Genomic DNA, 24,010 nt, shown 5'->3' with positions numbered 1-24,010 from the left:
ATTTTTCAAGGAGGTCTCTTTAGTTAACTTTTGCATCTCCTTTTCCATTTGGTCAATTCTACTTTTAAAGAAGCTGTTGTCTTTTTCATTTGACCAATTGTATTTTTGAAGGAATTACTTTCTTTTTGCATCTGTCCTGAATTTTTAAAAGATTTGTTTTCTTCTGTCACTTTTTGTTGCCAGATGGTCATTTTCTCTTGCATTTCTTTTCCCAATTTTCCACTGGATTTTTACAATTCTTTCTGAGCTCTTCTAAGAACTTCCTCCGGGTTAGAGATCTTCTCCAAAGCTTAATGTGTAGTGCCCGCTCTGCCCTCTGAGCTGGTGGTTTGTCTGACCTTATCTCCAAGGTAATTTGCAATAGACCCTGCTTTTTCTGATCTTTCTTATTCATTTTGGAATTTGTTACCTATCTCTGTCTTGTGTTGGGGGAGGGGCTTGCTCACAAACCTTCAGTGTTGAGAGCCCTAAAGGCTTACTAACTGGCCTAGAGTACTCAAATGTTAGGAACTCCAGGGGGTTGCTCAGAGTACTGACAGGTAAAGAATGCCTCGGGTGCGCTCTCTCTCCCTCTCTCTCTCTCTCTCTCTCTCTCTCTCTCTCTCTCTCTCTTCCTCCTCCTCCTCCTCCTCCTCCTCCTCCTCCTCTCTCCAAAAGAGAAGTGGAAGTCAGCTATCCATGCCCTGGGGTCACTGGAAATGATGGTATAACCTGGGGTTGCTCCTGACCTTTTGGCACCGGGAGCCCAGTCACTGGCTCAGCCCTCTGGACTGGGAATGTCAGGGGCTTGCTGTCAGGGTCATGCAGTCCAGACTAGCCACACCAACTATTTGGGGGTCCTGGGCACCCATGATGGAGCTCTTCCAGCCCACCAGCTATGCAACCAAAGGGCCAAAGCCTCTGCTCCCACAGACAAGAATCTCAGGTTCGCTCCTACCTCGCCTCACCACTGGTACACTGCTCTCTGCCTTGGTCACACCTACGTTTCCCCCATGACAGACCTTGTTGGAAGACGTTTCACTCTGTTATTTTCTAAGTTCTGTCACTCCCAAAGCTGTTAAGAGACTTGATTCATGTGGGTTCTGAGGGAAACCCAGGAGAGCTTAACAAAGTTCATGGCTTTCCTCCACTATCTTGGCCAGAGATCTAAACAATGAGTCTACACTTAATACTTCCATTTTCTCACCTCCCAATCTTTTCTTCTGTTGCAAGGAAACTTTTTTTCCCCATCTCTCTACTTTCAGCACAATCTCAATGGTTCCCCTAGATTCTGTCCTTAGATGGAAACTCTTTGAAAGTAGGGACTTTCTTACCATTATATTAATATTCCTGGTGCTTAACAGGTAATAAGTGCTTGGTAAATACATTATTCATCTACTAGTCTTTAATCCAATGGTTGCCCCCATTTTACAGATGAGGAAACCAAGGTTCAGAGATTAAGCAACTTGTCTAATGTATGGGTCTTACAAATAGTAGGCATTAACAAATGCCTATTGAATAATTCACTTTCTGAACTTACCTATACTCAATGGTGATGACATGGAGAGAGGACCCTCCAATTCTTTTTTTTTTTTAGGTTTTTGCAAGGCAATGGGGTTAAGTGGCTTGCCCAAGGCCACACACCTAGGTAATTATTGAGTGTCTGAGGCTGGATTTGAACTCAGGTACTTCTGACTCCAGGGCCAGTGCTCTATCCACTGCACCACCTAGCAGCCCCCAATGTGCCACCTAGCTGCCCCCAGACCCTCCAATTCTTTATATTGCTTTCTGAACAGTAGAGAATGGCTAGGACTCCAATGATTCTATTTGCTGATGAGGTTTCATTTCTAACTGGAGTCAGCAGATTGTAGACAGACTGGAGCCAACCTCAATTGCCCTGTGTCTGGGTAAAGGACAGGAAGCTTGACCTGTCTCTTGACTTAATAAAAATTGTTCAAAAGTCAACAATCAAACAAATATAAAATAATAAGATCACTCCTTCCACTACAGTCTTACTCTGAAGCTTTAACCTAACCTGGAAGTGACCCTGGATTATTGAAGTGTAAACCCTGCCAAGTGAGTTTGCATAGGACCGCGCACAAGAACTTCTCATTGCTGGTCATAAATATGTCCCAGTCTGCATCTTTGTAGGGAATGCTCATCTTTGGGAGATCACAGATTTTGCCCGGGTCATGAATACCTGAGTTTGAGTCCTCCCTATGACAGTTTGGTAGCTGAGTGACCAGGGCAAGTCACAACTCCCTCAGCCTCAGTTTCCTGTAAAATGTGAATAGTGATAGGATCTACTTCACCAGACGGTGTGGGGACAAAATGTTGTAATATTTGTAAAGTGTTAACCTCAAAGCACTATATAAATGATAGTTATGATTGTTTACTATTCTATATTAGCTAACACATTATTAACTAATCTATGTGGTTGTGGTTGTTTGGGTTCTTTGTTCTTGAAAGTGATGCCATGACATGCATATAGTTATCCGATGGAATATTGTTATTAGTTAGTGGTTTCATTTATTTAGTCTGACTCTTTGTGATCCCCTTTGGGGATTTCTTGGGGATTCTGGTGTGGTTTACCATTTCCTCTTCAGCTCATATTGCAGATGAGGAAACTGAGGCAAACAGGGTGAAGTGAATCTCCCAGGGTCACACAACTCTGTCAGAAGCTGAATTGGAACTCAGATCTTCCTCCACTGGAGTATACAGATCAGTTAGTTATTCCAATTACTCCCCTAGGCGAGATCCAATAAAGCACATTAGACAATCACTTACTACTGTCCAAAGCACTGAGCTAAATGCCAACAGAAAGGGAGTTCTTCCCTGCCCTCTAGGAGCTTACATTCTAATGAAGGAAAACTGTCAGCTCCTGGAAGGAAGCTACAAAGGGGAGAGGGCCGCATATTACATGATAAATGCATTAATAAATATAAACTACTTGAATAAAAAAAGGAATTTTCCCAATTACCCAGCCTTATCCTCTGTTTCCTTAGTATCCTGGTCCCATCATAGAAATGAGCACAGCTATTGACAAGGGGGTAGAAAGAAGATCCAAGGAACTGTAGAAGGAGAAAGATTAGGAAGACATACAATGGTTGTGGAGGGCATCTTCCTCCATGGTCCTAATGTCCTCTGCCCTCGTCAGACCATAGCTATAGTATGCAGATCTGGGTCCCACCTGAGAAATATACAGGGTTGATATAAAGATATGTAAAACCCTCTGAAATCCTTGAAGTGATGACTGCTGTCATCGCTGTTGTCACCACCATCATTACCAACACTACCACTATTATTATTATTATTATATAGGGAGTTGGAAAAGGAAAAGCCCAAAGTCCTGAGGTCAGATTCATTAACCAATTTCCAGGAGTTCTACAGATCTGAAGTGTTTATGAAGGAAGACTCGACCCTTAGCTCAGCTTCTGCTATTCCATGTCCCTAGCTGCCCCCTTCCTTCTCCTTAAAGAGTTTAAAATTCTTATAATTAATTTTTGCAGTTGACAAATTTATAAATTGGTATCAACTAGATTATGGTGTTATGATAAAGGTTTTTTTAATCCATTTTATCTACATACATATTCCCTAATTGCCTTATTGCATTATCCAGTCTATTACTTATAGCTTTAAGAAATACATTCTGCGGGGCGGCTAGGTGGTGCAGTGGATAAAGCACGGGCCTTGGAGTCAGTAGTACCTGGGTTCAAATCCAGTCTCAGACACTTAATAATTACCTAGCTGTGTGACCTTGGGCAAGCCACTTAACCCCTTTTGCCTTGCAAAAACCTAAAAAGAAAAATACATTCTGAGCTCTGTCCAAGGGCTTAGAGACCTAGTCCATGGGGGCAATTTTCAACCTACTCATGTGTCAAAATAATCACATCTCACTGGTGAAGTCAGTTCAACATTTGAGTTTCAACAACAATTCAGACCTGGGTACTCGGAGTCTAGCCCTGCCTAGTGGGACCAGGCAAACTGTTGTTCTCATTTTCCTACTCGCTTCCCTCTTTTTCATGTGAAAGTGGGGTCAGAGAATGGAGGCAGGGGTCCTGTGCTCCCCACTGGTTTTAATCGTGAAGCCTCTAATGGTTGACTAGAAATCCCCAACAGTTGGTATTTAATGTTTGCCCAGGTCCCAAAGTATATACAATTCATGGTGGGAGAAGAGAGAAAGAAACACAGAGACACAGACAATATATAAATATGTGTGTTTTGTGGCTTAGTTGATTAGCTGTTATTGGAATGGTTTGCCATTTCCTTCTTCTCTCATTTGACAGATAAGAAAACAGGCATACAGGGTAAAGTGACTTGCTCAGGGTCACTTAGATAGTACATGTCTGAAGCTGGCTTTGATCTCAGGAAGATGAGTCTTCCTGTCTCCAGAACTCTATCCACAAGTTTTATTCTATTTAAATAGGTGAAAAAAGGACCATACAAAAACAGACAGTTTGGTTCTCAGTTGTAGTTTGCTGACTCCCGGATTTGATACCACTGAGACTCCTTACATTCTCAAATTCCGTGATTCTGTAATTTTCTTTTATTTCATTTCTTTTTAGAAATTTTGCCTATAGGTGGCAGATAGGTGCATAGGGCATTGACCCTGGAGTCAGGAGGACTTGAGTTCAAATTCATTCACAAACAATTGGACACTAGCTGTGTGACCCTGGATAAGTCACTTAACCCCAATTGCCTCACAAAAACCCCCCAGAAAATAGGAATTTAGCCTATTTGGCTCCATTTTTCCAGTGGAAAAAAATGAAGTTGGATCAGATGGTCTAAATTTCTATGGTTCTATAATTCCAGGGAATCTTCTCAAGGACAAAAGCAATAATATAGACAGAGAACTTTACCCATCGGAAAAGAACTATGTAAATGCTAGCTATTGGAATTATTATTGTGTAGTGTTGAGGTTGGCCAGGTGTTCATAGCATGTCGGATTTCATTCCAAAGCTCTGTTGTGCCTATGGGTATAGTCTTCGTTACCAATACCAAGTGAATTACTCCTGTGGTCTCTTCCAGCATAGTATTCTTTTTCTCACTGTAGTGTTAACATCATTTTATTGCAGAAGAAAATGAACTTCTTCCAGGCTCCTTAGCCTCAGTCAAAGTCTTTCTCTGTAGGTTATTAAGTTGTTTTTAAATTTATTTAAGGCAATCAGGTTTGAGTGACTTGCCCAAGCTCACACAGCTAGGCAATTATTAAGTGTCTGAGGATTTGAACTCAGGTACTCCTGATTCCAGGGCTGGTGCTCTATTCACTGCACCACCTAACTGCCCCTGAGGTCATTAAGTTTTGAAAAGTCAGACCAGTATATCATAAACTTTGGGAGACCCCATTACACTGGGAAGGTCCCATCTAAGTTGACTGTCAGTTGGTTGTTCAAAGACCAGCCTCTCCAAATCTGAAGAAGCTCCTCATCAGGTAATGAATGATTTGCTTTTGGCCACAACAAATCCCAGAGCCCGCTGACTACTGACCTCTCCGACTTCCTTTAAGTCCCAACTAAAATCCCACTTTCTACAGAAAGTCTTCCTCTATATCAATATTAAAATGCTTCCTCTTAGAGTTGATTTTTGACTATTGAACTTTATCTATTTGGCTTTCTTTTGGCTTTGAATTCTCCAGCCTTAAGTTCCCGGACTCCTGAAGCCGTCTCTCAAGGAGTTAACTGTAAATTTGTAAACAATCTGGAGGAATCCCTCCAAAAAACTCAAAAGATTGTTCAATTGGCGATGGGACTAAGGGAGTTTGTTGTTGCTGTTTGTCCCACTGCCAACTGAATGATCTCTTTGCGACATAAATGAGGCCCCTAAATGATTTGTTTTGGGCATTTGGATTTTCATCACGTTGGATTCCTTTTTGTTGAATCTGTGTATACCTGGGCTTATCTTTGGCACTGAGGTGGAACGTTTCCTGGCAGACTTAAAACAAGGAGGCTGAGGAAAAAACTGGGAAAATATCTTCCCTGGCCTAAGCATCAGCTAGGGGATGCCTGCCTCAGGGTGGTACAGGACAATCCCACTGAGGAACGGCATTCAATTAAGCCAACAAGTCATTGCTTACTCTGAATTCTGGCAATGGTTCATTTCACTGATATCAGAATGGGTGGTGGTGGTGAATCTGCTCCTAAAACCCTGGGAATCCTGCTTTTGAGTCTTTTCAAACTATGCTAATTGGCAGATTCAATTGGCAACAACTTGTGTTACCTGCAAACCTTCTGTCTGGAGAGACTCACTTGGTAGCTCTAGGGCTGGCCAGCTACCCAGCTGCCCATGGGGCAGGAAGAATGCTCAGTAATTTTCCAGGTTATATTTTCCTACACAGAAAGAAAATGATTTACGTCAATATGTCAAGGTTCTATGATTCCATTGGCCTGGCTGCCCTTCCAGGTCTTGGCTTATTTTTTGTTGGTTGATTTTGATTGAATCTGTGATTTATTTTGTCAACTTTCTCTGTCACAACATGTGTAGATGGTAGAGAGAGCTGCTGGGAATATTGAGATGATTGATGACTAGGCCAGGGTCACACAGCCAATGAAGGGCAGGATTAGGTCTTCCTGATTCCCAGACCAGTTCTCTATTCACTATATCATAAGCCGCTTCCATCCCTTAACAGATCATTTCTTTGTAATAATACTCTTCCTCCTTGTATTTATAGTGTTTATATTTAGATGATGATAATGATGGTGATGGTGGTGGTGGTGATGGTGGCAATGATGGTGTGGATCGTGGTGATGATGGAGCACTTTAAGGTTTGCAAAGTGCTCTCACACATTATTTCATTTGAACCTCACAACAACACTGAGAGGGAGTTGTGATTATTCTCCATTTTGCAGATGAGAAGACAATCTTATTGAGCTTAAGTCACTTGCCCAGGATCACAGAACTAGTAAAGTGACTGCAGGATTAGAACTCAGGGCTCATGACTCCAACTCTAGTGCTCTATCTGCCTCAATGCCCATAGTCCTCTAGGTATATACTTGCTCTATTGCTGTCTGTAGTTCCAGGACCTAGGGCAGTGTAGCTATTTGATAAATGTTTATCAAATAATTGGTTATATGAGTAGCTGGGGTAAACCCACATACATATACACATAAGAGAACTGAATTCCTTTTAAAATCACATATGTGCTAGGTTTGGGAGGGAGTAGAGGCCACTTAGGTTCAATTCCCTCATTTTAAAGATAAGGAAACTGAGGTCTGGAGAATTCCAGTGACTTCCGCCAGATGCCAAGGCCAGTCAATGACCCCTACTAGGAGACAGAGTACATCTCCAGCCCTTTCCCATTCTTCCTCCACCTGGTGGCAGATAAAAAAGGGACCAAATCTCTGGGTTTAGAGAGGATACACTTTGGGCAAGAAATCTAGGGTCTTAGCTGGACTGGGATGGAAATGTTTTCAATTTGGTCATAGGTTATCACAGGAATCCAGGGTCCTCCACACACAAATGGGAGCCATCTTAGGGATGTAAAGGAAACTGGGCTTAGAGATGGGATATCCTGCCTTTGATGCTCCCTTGCAGTGGGACCAGGGGAAAATTAATGAATTCCTCTGAACTTCAGTATTCTCATCTGTAAAATGGGTATATTAACAATACTTGTCATCCCTAGCTCACAGGATTGTTATAAGAATCAAATAAGAGAAAACATGTCAAGCATTTTGCAAACTTTAAAGTATTAAGCTATCATTATCATTACTAACATTCTTAATTATTATTAACATTAGTCAAATCCAAAGGATTTGCTATGAACTAATCTCTAGAGAACTTTGAAACAAATGCCAAGATTTTGCCATAGGAGGTACTGTAGTGGATAGGACCTGAATTCAAATCTAGCCTCTGACACTAGTTGTGTGGCCCTGGGGAAGTCATGTTACCTTGTCTATCTCAGTTTCCTCATCTGTCAAATGAACTGGAGAAGGAAATGGCAAAATCACTCCAATATCTTTGCCAAGAAAACTCCAAGATAGGATTAGAGATGAATGAAACAACTGAACAGCAACAATAGAGGAAACACAGCTAAACTGGCAATCGGAGACCTGGGTTTCTCTCCTTCCCATCTTAAGTTTTCCTTTAACTAGCAATGTAACCTTAGATGTGTTGCTTCCCTTTCTGGGCCTCAGTTTCCTTCTCTGTAAAATGAGGAGGTGATTAACCAGCCTCCAAATCTGAGCCAGCTGCTGAACCTCTCTGATGCCCCACGATGCCTCTTGCTTCTTAATCATGGGAAAGGGAAAGAAATCCTCCCTCACCGATCTTACTATTGAGTCCTGTTTTCAAACCCCTGTTTCCGAATGAGGCCAGATAAGAGATTCCATTACAAGTTGTTCATTGGGAAGGCTTTATCTGGTCCTGTGTTATTTAAGGTGTGGCTGATGTTCAAATGATTTGTATGCTGAGAGGGAATTGAAATTATACACTGCAATCTTTGACTCCTGCCAAAAGATGGGAGGAATAAGTTACAGTAATTTCTATATTGCATCCCTGTATCCCGAGGAACTTGGGGGGAAGGGCTTGGAGTTAGTAAGGGTCTGTCATGTGCTGAGTGCCAAACCCAACCAAGACCTGGAGGGGTGTATTGTATTCAGGTCGATGGAATCACAGAGCCTTAACATATTGTCAGAAATCATTTTCTTTCTGATTAGGAAAAAAAAAACTGAAAAATTACTAGTCAGTCTTCCTGCAGTTCTATAGCTGGTCAGCATTTGACACAAAGAAAAGCAAGACATTTCCTACCCTCAGAGAGTTTATAGTCTAATAGGGAAGACAACATGCAAATAATTAGATAAAGAGAAGATAAATTGGAGATAATTCACAGAGGGAAAACACTAACGTTAGGGGACTCTGGAAAGACTTCTTTTTTTTTTAGATTTTTAAAAAATTTTTTCTTTTTTTATTTCTTTTATTTTATTTGTTTAGTCTCATTTTGTTTTTAATGTTTTTACATTAAAATAATAATAAATAAAATAAAATAATAAAATAAAATAATAAAATAATAAAAATATTCTTGTTTAAGAGTAAACGAAATACCCCCTCCACCCATGAATATAGACTTGCTTGAGCGATAAAGTAAAGGGGAGAGAAAAAAAATTAAAATTAAAAAAATAGTAATAATTGTAGGTATGGCCAGGTGGCACAATGGACGAAGCACCAGCCCTGGAGCCACAAGCATCCCAGCCCACATCCAGCCCCGTAGACCCAACAATCACCCAGCCGTGTGACATGCAAGCCACCCGATCCCCACTGCCCTGCAAAAACCAAAAAGAAGGAAAAAGAAAGACCCAAAATAAAATAAAATAGTAATAATAGTAGGGGTGGCTGGGTGGTGGACAGAGCATTGGCCCTTGAGCCAGGAGCACCCTGGTCCGAATCCGGCCCCAGACACCCAAAGATCACCCTGCTATGTGGCCCCAGGCAGGCCACCCAGCCCCACTTGCCCTGCACCCTCCCCCAAATAATAATAATAATAACAATAATAATAATAATAAAATGTACTTGAGTCTTTGTTCCAACACCAACAATTCTGTCATGGGTGGATCTCATTCTTTATGATAAGTCCATCACAAAAGTTATTTCCATATTTTTCCACCATTGCCATTGCTGATCACAACTCCCTCCTTTCTTATTTCTCCACTACCATGTACTCTATTTTCTCTCTCCTCTCACTCTGACTCTGCTGTAGGGTCACTGAGTGGCGCAGCAGACAGATCCCTGGCCCTGGGGCCAAGAGGCCCTGAGCCCCCATACCACCCCTTAGGCCCAGAATCCACCTGGCCCTGTGGTCCTGGGCAGGCCTTCCAATCCCAGCCCCTTGCAAGAAGTAAAAAAGAAAATGTGTTATATCTGACCACTCTCCCCCCATGGTCCATCCTCTCCTCCTTTATTCACATCCCCACCCCTCCCCCCTGCTCCCCACTCCTTCTTACTCCAGATGTCTATACCCCATTGAGTATATTTGCTGTTTCCTCTCCTAGCCATCTCTGATGAGAGCAAAGGTTCCCTCATCCCCCCTTGCCTCTCCCCTTCCATATCATTGCAACAGCTCATTGTAATAAAGAAAAATCTTATTATATGAAATATCTTGGCCTATTCCTCCTCTCCTTTTTCTTTCTCCCATTACATTTCCCTTTTTTTCTATTGACTCCATTTTACACCATATTTTATCTTTGAATTCAGCTTTCTCCTATGCTTCAACTATAAAAGCTCCCTCTACCTGCTCTATTAACTGAGAAGGTTCATATGAGTATTATCAGTGTCATTTTTCTATGCAGGAATACATGCAGTTCATCCTCATTAAGTCCCTCATATTTCCCCCCTCTCCTCCAATCTCCATGCTTCACCTGAGTCCTGTATCTGAAGATCAAACCTTCTGTTCAGCTCTGGTCATTCCAACAGGAACATTTGAAATTCCCCTGGTTCATTGAAAGTCCATCTTTTTCCCTGGAAGAGGACATTCAGCCTTGCTGGGTAGTTCATTCTTGGCTGCATTCTAAGCTCTTTTGCCTTCCAGTATATTGTATTCCAAGCCCTACAAGCTTCCAATGTAGCTGCTGCTAAGTCCTGTGTGATCCAGACTGCAGCTCCACGATATCTGAACTATGTCCTTCTGGCTGCTTTAATATTTTCTCTTTGACTTGGGAGTTCTGGAACTTGGCTATAATATTCCTAGGGGTTGGTTTTTTGGGATCTCTTTCTTGGGGGGATCGGTGGATTCTCTCCATTTCTATTTTGCCCTCTGCTTCTAGAATATCAGGGCAATTTTCCTGTAGTAATTCTTTGAAAATGATGTCAAGGCTCTTTTCCTGATCATGACTTTCAGGTATTCCAATAATTTTTAAATTATCTTTTCTAAGTCTGTTTTCCAGATCAGTTGTTTTTTCAATGAGATATTTCACATTTTCTTCTAATTTTTCATTTTCTTTTTTTGGTTTTGAAGTATTGATTCCTGATTTCTGGTAAATTCATCAACTCCCTGAAGTCTATTCTTTGTCTGAAGGATTTGTTCTCCTCAGAGTTTTCTTATCTCTTTTTCCATCTGGCCAATTTTGCTTTTTAAAGCCTTCTTCTCCTCAATAACTTCTTTAACTGTTTTATCCATTTGACCTAAGCTGGTTTTTAGCATTCTATTTTCTTCAGCATTTTTTTTTTTTTGGATCTCCTTGACTAAGCTGCTGACTTCAATTTCATATTTTTCCTGCATCTCTCTCATTTCTTTTCCCAGTTTTTCTTCTAACTCCCTCTTGATTTTCAAAGTCTTTTCTGAGCTCTATCATAGCCTGAGCCCAATTTCTGTTTTTCTTAGAGTCTTTAGATGCAGGAGCTTGTGCTTCTCATCTTCAGACTGAATATTCTGATCCTTCTTGGGCTCATTTGCAAAATATTTCTCAATGGTCTTCCTTTTGTTTCTTTGCTTGCTCGTTTTCCCAGCCTGGGCCTGGTTTTGGGGTGCTTCCTGAGCTTTTGGGACACTCCCACAAGGGTCTCAGTTTGTGGGGCTCTGTCCTCCCTCCTGGTCTGTGAATGACCATAAGCGCCCCCCTCTGCCACGGGGCTGAGGTGGGGGGGGTCCTGCTGTTCTGTGGGGGGGCCTAGATTGCGATCAGGATCTGAATGTGGTCAGAGCCCCAGAGTCCTGTTCCAGGGGCAGAGGACAGAGCTCTGCAGTCTCTCTTCACTCCCCTCCCTAGGTTCAATGGGCTCATGCCCTGGGGGCTCCTGCTTACCGGCTCCACCTGCTTCTGTTTCCAGGTCTAGGCTGTGGAAAGACCAAGCTGCTAGCTGTGTGCCCTGAGGGCTGGGCTCTCTCTGGCAGAGGTCTCCCCACTGTTCCCCCACTTTGTGCCGGTGCTCCCTGGGGTGCAGCTCAGGAGACTCCCCCGCTGCTGTGAGCCACGGCTCCCAGCGCCCTAGGGCTGCCTCCAGGAGGCTGAAGTTCTTTGGCTCTGGTGGGCCACCCCTCCAACCCCGGGGAGCAGAGCTTTTCTGCTCTTTTCCAGGTTACCTTGAGTAGGAGAACTGCCTCACTGGGTCCCTTTGTGGGTTCTGTCTCTTGAAAGTTTAGTTAGTCTTTAGTTTAGATGTTTTATCAGAGAGCACCTAAGACAGGATCCTTTCTTGTTGCCATCTTGGCTCTGCCCCCTGGAAAGACTTCTTATAGAAAGTGGAATTTTAGCTGGGACCTGAAGGAAGCCTGGGAAACCAGGAAGTGGAGATGAGGATGAAGAGCATCCCATGCAAAGAGGGTGGACAGGGAAAGTCTGAAGCCAAGAGATGGAGCAACAAGGAGATACATGTCCCTAGATTGCCAAATACATTGATGGTGTAAGTTTTAAGTGTGGACATTGAAGATCCCAACATACTTAATGCAAACGATGAGTACTTCATGCAAAAACATTTTTCAGACTTCAATGGAGTTGGGATCTTGATGTGCAGTTTCAAATTTTAGCATCTCTTTTTCATTCTAAATAGATAATAGAGTGGTAGCATTGGATAGAACACAGAGGATCATTCTAGGAGTCAGGTGGGTTCAAATCCCATCTCTGACACCTGACTAGCTTGTGATTCCAGGTAACTCTGAGGTGAGAAGTTAAGCAGAGGGGCAATCAGCATTAGTGAAAAGGACTTTGGAAAAAACTCAAAACAAAACAAAACGAACACCTGCTGTTATTACATCCCAAGCATAGACTAAAGTAGCCCAGTACCGCCAACAGATTCTCATATGGAGTAGACTTCCAGTCCTCTCACACTCCCCATATTTCTTTGCCAAGAAGGGTGGTTCAATAGAAAATATATTCCTCTTGGAGAATGAGACCTTTGTTTCATACCCCAGATTTGATCTATGTGACCTTGAGAAAATCACCCTCCCTCATGGGGACCTTCTTTTTCTCCTCCTCCCCTACAGAATAAGAATGGGGAACTCCATGCCTATTCAGGGGTCTTCCAGTACTTCAACCCATTATTTTGGTCTTGACCTTTTTAAATTCAGAAAGGATGAAATTGTATTCTTCTATTGCTTCCAAGAAAACTAAGGAAGTTGGACAGCTGTAGAATGAGGATTTAAGGGTTTATTGGCAAAAAATTTTTTCTTGTCCCAATTTATGCATTCCTTATTCAATTTACTTTCTCAAAATTATCACCTATGTAACCAAAAAATAGATTAAGAGAGGAAACTTGAACTTGAGGCCTGGCTCTACCACTAGCTAGATAGTTGTGTGACATTGGACAAATCATTACCTCTCTTTAGGCCTCAGTTTCCTTATTTGTACAATATGACAGTTAGACTAGAATAAGGGTTCTTTTTTCCCCAGTCACGCTTGGATTGTTACACAAAAAGTTGCTTCCTTATTAATGTACACTGGAAACTTGAGGATCCCACTGCTATCTGTGTTTAAAATTCAGATTTGAAAATATTTGGTCCTCTTGAAACCTCAGCAGATTTCCCCCAGTTCCTTCTGCTTGGGCAACCTTGGAAAAGCAGGCTGAAGCTAGTCCTTTCTTAGCTGTGTACATGTAGCTGATTTGGGGGAAGGGTTGCAAGATTGGGGGAGAAAAATGTTATGATCTCTTGTCTGGAAGACACAGAAGAAATTTCTAAGTCTGGTGCAGAAGGAGGGGCAGAACCAGAGAGGAATGAAGAGAATGCTTTTCTGAGTTATTGAGATTGAAAACTGAGGACAATGGGTTCAAAGTGTGAGAACATGATAGAGGGTGAGGGAAAGAACTCAAGAGAGGAGGAGATGAGGGAGAGGGCAAATGGCACATGGAGGAAGAAAGAGGGAGGAGGGACTGCTAAGTTGATATAAAGCCTGGACCCATTGACCTGTTTGAACTTCTTTTCTTCTATAAATTTGTATTTGGAAATGACTAAATTAAAAGGGGTTATTTCAAAACATGGAAATAGACTTTAAAATATTCTTTCTGCTACTTCTCCATATTTGGTTGAATAGGTCAGGAACTGATCACAGAAATGCTGAGAGGCACCAAGACTCCAAGAGGCCTATGAAGTCATCAATGTAGCATTCCCTCCAGAGATGCAGATTGCCATCCTTCCTTGTCTGCTCATTCTGTGTTGTTCTTATTTATTCCCTTCCTGAGTTCCCTCTGGGATGTAGGCCCAGCATGGTGGGAGCCAATCTCATGTTCTCTTCTCAGTCATTGCAGCGATTCCAGTGGAGCACACTGTCTGTTTCCTGGTTCTCCCTCACCAGATGATAAGCCCATCTTTCTTTTCCAGCCACATGGTAACATCCTTGACACTAATTATTTTGTGAAATTCCTCATGTTTAGTGCTTTGCTCCCATATTCCTTTCCATGGCCCTTTAGGTGACCTTTAACTCAGATCACTGGAGCCTGGAGCCCCTTATGATTCCACTTGGACAGCCTTCAGCCCACTCTCCTCCTCCTATAGCCAGCCTTCCAGGCTCACTTCATTTTTCACTTAGTGTCTGCCCATTTCTCTCTTCAAGACTTGGTTCAGGAACCACCTTCAATTTATTTTAATCTGCCCATTAGGCCTTCCTAATTGCTAAAAAGCTTTGTATTTATTTTATGTTTATTCTATGTACATTTATATATGTATATGCTGTCCTTTTTTTTTTTAGGTTTTTGCAAGGCAAATGGGGTTAAGTGGCTTTTCCAAGGCCACACAGCTAGGTAATTATTAAGTGTCTGAGGCTGGATTTGAACTCAGGTACTCCTGACTCCAGAGCCAGTGCTTTATCCACTGCACCACCTAGCCGCCCCTCTGAATTTGTTTTCAGTCGCATCACATGATCCCTCTTAAAGGGAATCAGCTAAAACTTGGCTAAGATTTGAGGACTTACTCCTCCTTGGCTTGTTGGATTATGATGCTTTGATGTTAAGCTGGTCATCTCTTGAACTCCAGAGGAATGCGATGCAATGTGGAAAAAGTTAATTGGGTTTCCACACTAAGTCTGGCACCGATAGGGTGAGCCCCTCAGGAGGTAAAGGGGAAGGTGTTGCCAAGCTGCCTAAAGAGGGGTGATCCAAACTTGTTCAGAAACAAAGCAGGTCAAAACATCTGGGCTGATCAATAGTGAGATGATAGTTGTCAGTAACCCCTGAACTTTCAGGTTGAATGACATAGGTTCGACCAAGTCTTTCCCCCACCCCCCAAAAACCACTTACAAACTAGGTGTTTGGACTAGTTAAATCAAATAACTTTCTATTCATATCTGAGGAAAGTTTTTTGATAGTGTGATAATTATAGTCATATACTATTACTAAGGTACAATTGCTGGAATGGGGAAACATTCTTGGGGAGAATTTGAGGACTTTCATGCTTCCTTTGTACAATCAAGCAAAAGAAACCAGGAAATTATAGGAATTGTAGGAGGAAAGCTTGCATTCAATGACATGATGCTTGGAAAATAGAAAACGTTTTATAGATAATTGTATTTGACTGAAGTGTTGGGCTGTATAATTTATCTAGTTTATATTATCATTGGCATGAGTATATTCTTCATATAATGGGATACACCACCCTGCATCTCTTCAAAGCTGCCAAAATAGGTGGCTATAAGATCTCAAAGAGGCAGGTGTTAGATGAAATAAATCACCAGAGCCAAGAATCTAGAGGAAAAGTGGCAAGAAATTCTTGTGAAGCCAACGTTTACTGTTGTACGATGGACACTGTACCTTCATTGGAGATCCAAAAATAGAAATGACATAATCCCCATATTCAGAAAGGCCTCGTTTTTGTAAGAAGTGATATTTGAGCTCAGTTTCCACAGAAGCTAGGGAGTCTAATAGAATTGGAAGGGCTTGAGAAATGAGTGAGATGCATAACATAGCGAATTGGAAGAAAGGGAAAGAACATTTTACAAAAATGAATCTTGAAAACTCTCTCTACATGCAACTGTGGAAAATGCTATTAAGGTATAAAAAAATAAAGAGAAAACAGTAAAACAATAGAAATGAATGAGAGAGGAAGACATGCTAAAGCTCTGAAACCATTATATTATGTCAAATCCCATAACCTGCCATCAATTCCTATCGTACTGGATCTGGATGGAAGATGGACGATCATCTTTCATTAGTTTTCTCTTTGTTCCACAAAGATTATATGTCCCCTGAAAGTCTAATTGGAAAACTATAAAATCACCTGCTTTGCTTTCTAAACTACTGTAAGAAGAGGTGGGGTTCTCAATCACGTCTCTTTATCCTTGAAATACGGACATCACCAGCCTTGACCAATCACTCCCTTCTTCCAGCAGATGTGATCTACTTTCCAGTTACTATCCTCAACTCCATCCCTACAGAGGAAATCTTTTGTCACCCAGCAGTCACTGCTATTCTTTTCCTTTTTTTTTTTTTTTGAGGTTTTTGCAAGGCAAATGGGGTTAAGTGGCTTGCCCAAGGCCACACAGCTAGGTAATTATTAAGTGTCTAAAGTCACATTTGAACTCAGGTACTCCTGACTTCAGGGCCTGCTCTCTATCCACTGTGCCACCTAGCCACCCCTGCCACTGCTACTCTTAACTCTTAGGTAGAAAAGACCAGATCTTGCCTCAGTTGGGAAGATTTATAAAAATAAGAAATCAATAAAGTTCTCTCTCATTTAGCTCCTGACCTCTAGCCGGGGAGAAATATTCTGCCCTCACTGACAATTCAAGCAGCCTCTGTTCTCTGTCACCTTTCATTTTCATCTACAATAGTCTGATGTCATTGTACTCTTTCTCATCCCCTTTTCTCTGGGTTCTCCTTTTCAACAAAGTATGCTTCATTAGGATTAGGATTAGTTAGTTAATTAATATGTTTAATTAGTTAATAATTGATCTCTAGTTAGAATAAACTAATTAAAGTAGAAATTATAAACATAGTTGTAAATGACAAGAAAACTTCAGAATTAACATCTGTTCCCTTGTATAGGAGGGAGAGTTAGAGAACATCAATGTCCTATATCAGATCTTCTGGAGAGAAAAATTATGAGATTTAGTGAGCTTGTGCCCTACCCTTCCTTGAGGTGGGCCAATCAGCAGCTTCTAGCCTCTTTTCCCATTTCTCTTCTACCCAAATCTCAAATTATTAGTTCAAACATTTTATTCCAGTCTCTATTCCAGTCTTGTTCACCTTTTTTCCAGGGTACATCATTGCTTCTTGAGATAACTTTTGCTTCATTTGAAGGGAAATTATGGTCAAAGGGCAATAAAAATGGGCTTACCTATTGATCCATCAATACTATTATTGGGTCCGTATCCTGAAGAGACCATGAAAAAGGGCAAAATTTCCACATGTACAAAAAATTCATAGCAGCTCTTTTTGTAGTGGCAAAGAATTGAAAATTGAAGGGATGCCCATCAATTGAGAAATGCCTGAACAAATTGTGGCATATGTGAATACTATTGTTCTATAAGAAATCATGAGGGATAGGATTTCAGAAAAGTCTGGAAAGACTTACATGAACTGATGCTGAGTGAGATGAACAGAACCAGAAGAACATTCATTCTACACACTAACAGCACCATGGGGTGATGATCAACCATGATGGACTTGTTCATTTCAGCAGTATAATAATCAAAGGCAATTTTAAGTCTTGTGATAGAAAATATCATCCATATACAGAGTTTAAAAGTGGAGTTTAAATGAAGAACAAAGCTTATTAACTTCAATTCTTAAAAGTTGTCTAAAGTATTATGTAATTTTTTCTCTGTTTTCTTTCATTTGGATCTGATTATTCTCTTACAACGTGCTCAATATCAATCTATGCTTAATATGGTTATAAACATAGAGCTTGTATCAGTGCTTTCTCTCAGTGGGGAGGGGAGAGGGAAGAGAGGGAGGGAGAGAAATTGGAAACTCAAAACCTCGCAAAAATGATTGATAAAAAAATTAAAAAATGATTGATAAAAACTACCATTATATGTAATTGGAAAAACAAATAAAGTATTTTAATTAAAAAAAGATTTAATTCCTACAACTCCCAGGTAGGCCCTGTGGACCTTCTTTTTGGACTTCTGTCCATGAGTTTCAGGGCTTTAGGGCAAAGGGTCTCTGATCAAAAATCCATTTAGGAATATGGGAATCATTGAGAATTAAGGTGGTATGTTCAGACAAGTGTCCCTAGTTTGCATCCAGTTGGTGAGATGGAGAGCATTTTGAGTTCGATGTAATTAATTAACCAAAAAACATTTATTAAGCACTTACTGAATGCCAAATACTGTGTTATGTAGTGGGGACATGGACACTCAAAGTGACAAATTGTCCTGACTCAAGGAATTTATATAGGAGCTTATGTCAACAAAACTACAAGACATGTTGAGGGAGGAGAGAGGGTGAGTGGGGAAAATTTCCTAGGATGAATAAAACCTTAAAATGATGCCACAAATTCTGGGAGTTGGAGGTAAGGGAAGCATAGGGGTGGAGGATTGGGGAAAGAGGATTTTTGATCTCATGGACAAAATCCAAACAACTACGTAGACTGTTAGTCACCTTGCACACCACCCACGTGGAGACACTATGCCACTCTGAGAAGATCTCACAGTTTATATGTTCTGTGTGGCATTCTTTTGATGACATTTGGCCCAAGTGTTCTTCTGTGCTGATACTTACTGTACCTCCCATGCTATGAAATAGCTTGAGGGCTTATTTTCAAAGCAGGGAACCTGGCAACTGCCCCATAAGACCATAGGAGAAACAAGAGGGGCAATGAGCATGGACTTGTATTCAATCCACTGGTGCCTTGGTGCTGGATTTGTCTCATTCTATGGAAGCTTCAACTCTCTTCCTCCTCTTTCCCTTGAAGGTCCCTATACTCCCCTTCTTTCTCTCTCCCCACTCTTTCCCCTCTTTCCTTATAGTCTCTCCTTCTATACTTTCAATGTCTGACCACCCTGTTGTTCAGAACCCAGAAATTCTTTTTTTTGTAGTTTTTTTAAATTTATTTTTATTAAAGATGTTATTTGAGTTTTACAATTCCCCCCCCAATCTTACTTCCCTCCCCCAACCCCCCCAATGGAAAGCAATCTGTCAGTCTTTACTTTGTTTCCATGTTGTACCTTGATCCAAATTGAGTGTGATGAGAGAGAAATCATATCTTTAAGGAAGAGACAAGAAGTCTAAGAGGTAACAAGATCAGGCAATAAGATACCTGGTTTTTTTCTAAATTAAAGGGAATAGTCCTTGCACTATGTTCAAACTCCACAGCTCCTTATCTGGATACAGCTGGCACTCTCCTTTTCAGATGGCCCAAAATTGTTCCCAATTGTTGCACTGATGGAATGAGCGAGTCCTTCAAGGTTGAACATCACTCCCATGTTGCTGGTAGGGCGTACAGTGTTTTTCTGGTTCTGCTCATCTCATTCAACATCAATTCATGCAAATCTCTCCAGGCTTCCCTGAATTTCCATCCTTCCTAGTTTCTAATAGAACTATAGTGTTCCATGACATACATATACCACAGTTTGCTAAGCCATTCCCCAATTGAAGGACATTTACTTGATTTCCAATTCTTTGCCACCACAAACAGGACTGCTATAAATATTTTTGCACAAGTGATGTTTTTACCCTTTTTCATGATCTCTTCAGGATATAGACCCAGTGGTGGTATTGCTGGGTCAAAGGGTATGCAAATTTTTGTTGCCCTTTGGGCATAGCAGAACCCAGAAATTCTTACATAAGGCTCATGACTCACTTTGGTTCTCTAATTTCCTAGGAGATGGTGCTGTTGGGAGGGCTGGGAAGACATCCCTCTATTGTCCAGCACCTTTTGCCCTGCTCTTAAGTCAAAAAGCAAGACAACAGGCGGGTTCACGGGCTTTTTGGTCTTTTGGTCATCACCTTCAAACAATATGCCATCTTAAGCCTCCCTTGCTGTGGGTTGAATTCAGGCTTGGAATTCTTGTGCCCTCTGACCCACCTTACTATCTGCTACCCATAATATTGTTAAGTGCAAGAAAGAAAAATTACTTAATATTGTAAAGTATATAAAAATGTTTTCTAGGATTATTGGTGATCTCAGTTATTTGTCTTCTGTTTGACTAATTGACTCTGGGTATCTCCATGTACATATGCGAGTGGTGGCAGTAGAGTCATTTGTGAAATGTTGAGTGCAACTCCCAGGGAAGTGGGATCCTAGGTCATAGTCATAGCTTTCCAGAAATTGGGTGGGTGGGGATTGTCTATTATTTTTAGAAAGAATGCTGAATTTAGAATCACAGGAGTTGGGTTTGAATCTAATCTCTGCCAAGTAGTACCTGTGGGACCTTTAGCAAAACAAAAACTTTCTGGTTTTTAGTTTCCTTATTTGTAAAATGAGCAGTTTGGATAAATGACCTTGAACATCCCTCCCAAGACCAAATCTATGGTCCTATGACTTTTAATCAACAAAGCATCTATAAAGTGCCTACTTTCTACCATAGCTGGGCTATACTAAGACAAAAACAGAGTCCCTGTCCTTAAGAGGATTCCAGTCTCTCAGGCTAGGATCCTATGATCCTCCATTCTTCTGACATTGGCTCTATTTCCAACAACCAGGAGCAAATATGAAGCCCTCTATCAGTTAAAACCCTTTACAACATGTTCCTTCCCTGCCTTTACAATCTTTCTTTTCTTTATTATTTTATTTTTCCAATTATATGCAAAGGCAATTTGCAATTCATCCATTTGCAAGTTTATGAGTTCCACATTTTTATACCACCTTCCCTTCCCTCCCCCTTCCCCATGGCAATGAACAATCTAGTAAAGGTTGTACATAAACAATTTTATTTAACATATTTCCATATTAGTCATGGTGTGAATGAGAGATTAGAACTAAGGGGTGGGGATCATGAGAAAGAAAAAGAAAACATAAATGTTTTAAAAAGTGAACTTAGTGTGTTTTGTTCTGCATTCAGATTCCATAGTTTTTTCTCTACTTGTGGAGGACATTTTCCAAAGCACATCACTCAGGATTTCCCTTGACCATTAAGAGGAGCTGCATCCATCATAATTGATCATCTCACAATATTGTTGTTAATGTGTACATTGTTCTCTTGGTTGTACTCCCTTTACTCAGCATCATGCAAAGCTCATGAAAAGTCTTCCCATGCTTCTCTAAAGTCCAGCCATTCATGATTTCTTCCAACGGACCTCCATGACATTCATAAATCATAACTGGTTCAGTCATTCCTCAATTGTTGGGCATCCCCTAAATTTCCAACTCTTTGCCATTATAAAAATTGCTATAAATATTTTTGAACATGTGGGACTTTTCCCATTTTTTTATGATCTCTTTGGGATATGGACCTAGTAGTGATATTGCAGGATCATAGGGTAGGTATAGTTTTATTGCCCTTTGGGCATAGTTCTACCCCTCCTAGCTTTCTCACATCCTTTCCAACACTGAACATTTTTATAATCTTTTTATAACTAGATATGTACTGGAAGATCCAGATCCATAGTTAGCAGCCTTCATGCTGCTCTTCCATATAGCTATCTATTTGCATCCCAGAGGCTTTTCAGTCATTCCAGTCACCATCTACACAAGGAAAAGCAGATGAATAGGGATAATTGTCACTCTTCCTCCTGTCTCAGTTGCCTCTGCACTGACTGCACCACCATCGCTGGGAAACTCCTCCTCATCATTTCAGTGTCCTGGTTTTCCAATCACATCTCCTGGAGGAGGTCTTTCTTCCCATTGCCATAGGTTCTTTCTTCTTTTTAAATCATGCTGCCTGAAACTGAACACAGCTCTCTGTTCTTGGAAGCTATGCCTCTCTTAATGCAACCCAGGAACAATTAACTTTTTTGACTACATTATACTGCTAACTCATATCTGATACATAATTAAAGATTTATAACAGCCCCCCCCAGGGCTTTAATCAATTATAAATATATCCTGTCATATTTCATTTGGATATAAAAGTTTTATGATGGAACTCTCTTTTTCTTTACCTACCAAAGATATTAATTGCACACATACACACACACACACACACACACACACACACACACGCACACGCACACACTCACACAAACATGCGTTTAGAGAAGCATTTGCTAATAAAGGGACGAGAAAATTTGGTTCATTGTGCTTTTCAGTTTTAGAAAACCTAGATTAGAAAATAACTTCAAAATTAAACACTAACACTTTAGTATGACCCCAAGGAGAGAAGCAGTAGCATGGATCAAAGTGGCAAAGCAACCAATTTGGACTTAATGTTAAGAAAAATTTCCTAAACATTAGGGCCAATTAAAAAAGTAAGGAATACCTGAGGAGGTTGTGTATTCTTCAGCTTTCTTACATTGTTTTTATGTTTTACACGTAATTTCAGTGTGGAGGACAAAGCATAAGGTTTGGAGACAGGAGGACTCCAATTAAGCACAATGGCTGTGTTAGAGTAAGCAGGTCACTTCACTTTTCTCAGCCTCAGTTTCCTGATCTATAACATAGCAAGTTACCTCACAACAAATCAAATAAAGTGTATATTTTCCTAATCTTTGTATACTCACAAATGTCTACTATTATTATTTTCCAGTTTTACTGATAAGGAAACTGAGGCTCAGAGAACATCCTAGGAATGGGAGATAGCAGGTAAAAATGCTTGGGATTAAGATTTGGAGTGTCATATGCAAAGAACAGGAGGTGGCCAGTGTCACTGAATGACTGGCTCACACAGCTGATAGGCATTAGGGTGGGATTCCATTTGAAGACTTCCTGACTTCAGTCTTTCCACCACACCACAATGCCTTTAACATGCAGTGGTTGAAAGTTAAAAACTAACCCTATCTCCTACTCCATTGCCATGCAGGATCTGCTTCATCAGGACTGAACTAGAATGGGTACAACATGCACTTGTTTAGCTTTAGAAATTTCTGTTAATGTTCAGCATGTTTGTGAATTTGGGAGGTGGAGGTGGGGAAGAGGCACCTAAGCTCAGAACCCACAGGAATAATTCTCTTCTCTTTTTCGCTAAGAAAGCCAGTGCCCTACCTTCCCACCCAGTCTAGAAATATCTTAGCCCTTGGAATTGCTAAAGCAGAACTTTGAAATTATTGCTTGGAAACTTTGGAACCTAGAATGTTTATTTTATTGTTACTTTAAGATTGGTAGAATTGTAACACCCCCTCATCCCTTTTTTATCCAGAATTATAGTTAATGATAGTGTCAGGTCTCTAGCTTGGTGCTCAGAGGAAGCTGGGGGAAGAAGAAAAGGAAAAAAAGAGGTAGAGAGTTGCTTTTGCAAATTGCCTAGGAGACAACTCTGATGGCTCAGGCCCAGGGCTTTGCCATAGAAATATACCTATGACCTTTCCTCCCACCCCCAGCATCACAAAATCTCAGAAGGCACCTCAGGAGTTTATCTACTGTAGTCTAACCTATATTTTACCCAGATTACCCTCTGCCAAATTGCAAGTGGTCATGTAACTCATACTTCAAGGCCTCCCTGCCATCTTCTGAGTAGGGGATGCCAATCAGTTTTGAACCATGAACATAGAACAAGCACCTACTATGTGCTATACTGAAATGTCCTTGTCCTCAAGGAGCTTATATTCTATTTCTAAGAAAAGTCAATCTTTACAAAATCAGTCAAGGTAAAGACCCACTTTCCCCCCTTATTCTTATTTTCTTTTTCTTTTTTTTCCTGTTCTTCCTTGTCCTTTGCTCACATGCTCCTCTGTTTCTAATTTTTCTTCCACCTTTCCGTTCTCTCTTTTTTTCCTTTTGATTGGTTTCTTTTACTTTCCCTTGGGCAACCAGCAAGTATTCATTGAGAGTTAACTATTTACTGAACTCACCATTTACTTTTGACATTATTTGCTAATCTCCCTAGTATGGAGAGAATGAAAAGAATAGGAGTTTGTAATGGAGAACAGATGCATGCACAAAGTGCCTCCAATAACATTTCTCCATGTGAAGGTTGCTAGAGAGCCTGCTTCTGGAAGAGTAGGGATGATAGGTAAGATATTCATCGACTAACCATGTGGTGAATGGGAAACTCCTTAATTGATGATGGAGGCATTAGAAGAATCCATAGCTAAATGTGGAAATATAATTTAGTTGTACTGTGATCAGACTTCTTTTGTT

The sequence above is a fragment of the Macrotis lagotis genome, chromosome 7 (genome assembly GCF_037893015.1).
Source record: "Macrotis lagotis isolate mMagLag1 chromosome 7, bilby.v1.9.chrom.fasta, whole genome shotgun sequence".
NCBI lineage: Eukaryota > Metazoa > Chordata > Mammalia > Peramelemorphia > Peramelidae > Macrotis > Macrotis lagotis.
Note: the sequence above shows the minus strand (reverse complement) of the source record.